Source organism: Anolis carolinensis, chromosome 3, assembly GCF_035594765.1.
Source record: "Anolis carolinensis isolate JA03-04 chromosome 3, rAnoCar3.1.pri, whole genome shotgun sequence".
In the NCBI taxonomy this organism is placed as follows: domain Eukaryota; kingdom Metazoa; phylum Chordata; class Lepidosauria; order Squamata; family Dactyloidae; genus Anolis; species Anolis carolinensis.
The window spans coordinates 258,471,642-258,473,444 of NC_085843.1; positions in this window are offsets into that span (position 1 = coordinate 258,471,642).

Sequence of the window (1,803 nt, forward strand, 5' to 3'; positions counted from 1 at the left end):
AGCACACCCACACACCAAAACACGCCCGGAGGGCGTGTTTTGGTGTGTGGGTGTGCTTTCTCACAAACTTCCATCCACTCACGTCTGCAAGGGCTTCTCTCTCTCTCTTTTCTTTACACACTCTCTCTCTCTCACACACACACACATACACAAACACACTCACCGCTGGCTGCTTGCCTGGGGCTTTGGGCTTCCCTTCCTAAGCTTCTCTTGGACCAGAGATGCGAAAAGAGGGTTTTCCTTGAGCAACCTTTAGCAAACCAGACACATGCTTGTTCTCCTGGTTTGGCAACAGGACGCACTTCTCTCTCCCCCCCCCCCTTGTTTTTCTTTCTTTTACATCTTCTCAGCTAAGAAAGGGAAAGCCTGAAGTGTTGCCCCGAATTAGAAGTCGCCTCTAGTTTATTATTATTGCCGCAACAACAATTGCCGGTCTTTTCTCTTCTGCGCTGGAGACAAAGCTCAGATAGTGCATCTACTCTGTAGAATTGATGCAGTTGGATGGATACCCTTTGAAATGCTATGTCTCCATGTTGTGGAATCCTAGGATTTGTCCTTTTGCAGAGGAATCTAAAACCAAGTCGATTTACCATTCCCAAGACTCCATAGCATTGAGCCATGGCAGTGTCTTACTTAATATATATATAAAGGGTGTCAGACTATATTAATTCTACAGTGTATATGTGCTCATGGTCTCCTGCACTGAATACAAAGATCTAACCTGCATGCACACTGAAGAATGAAGGCAGTTGGACACCCCTTGAACTGCCACAGCTAAATGATAGGGAATCATGTGTGCTGTAACTTGACAAGGTCCTTAGCCTTCTCTGTTGGAGTGCGCTGGTGCCTCACCAAACTACAACTCCCATGATTCCATAGCATTGAGCCATGGCAGTTCAGGTTAAAGGTAAAGGTTTTCCCCTACATTAAGTTTAGTCGTGTCCAACTCTGGGGGTTGGTGCTCATCTCCATTTCTAAGCCAAAGAGCTGCCGTTGTCCATAGACACCTCCAAGGTCAGGTGGGTGGCATGACTGCATGGAGCGTCATTACCTTCCCACTGGAATGGTAGCTATTGATCTACTCACATTTACATGTTTTCGAACTGCTAGGTTGGTAGAAGCTGGGAGTGGGAGCTAACAGTGGGAGCTCACCCCGCTCCCCAGATTCAAACCTGACCTTTCGGTCTGCAAGTTCAGCAGCTCAGCGGTTCAAGTGGTGTCTTAACTGGAATTAATTCTAAAGTGTCGCTGCACCCCTAGATAGAGTGGCCACATGGCAGAAGGCGAGGCTTTAGTCAGATCAGTGGTGAAAAGTACGGCTCTCCACGTTGTTGTTGTGCATCTCCAAATCTCAGCCTAAAGTGTGTTCATGATCCAGTTTTCTTGGGAAGATTTCTTCAAGGGGGTTTGCCTAAGGGTGCATCTAAACTGAAGAATGAATGCAAATTGATGCCACTTTACCTGCCATGGCTGAATGCACTTGGATAATTCTTTGGCATAGAAGGCTGAAGTCTTGTATCACTGAAACTCTTAGATTGAACTGGGGCATTAGAAGTTGTTTGTGGCCTGCCGGCTACTTGTCCCATAGTTGTGGCAAAATCAACATAACACTTTGTGTTGTCAAAGGCTTTCATGGCTGGAATCACTGGGTTGCTGTGAGTTTTCCGAGCTGTATGGCCATACTCCAGAAGCATTTCAAACCATGGAAACGAACAAAATCTGGCTACCAGTATTTTAAAAACTCTAAAAACAACACTCAGAAAACAGGGAACTCCAGACAAGAAACAAATCAGGGCCAGTTAA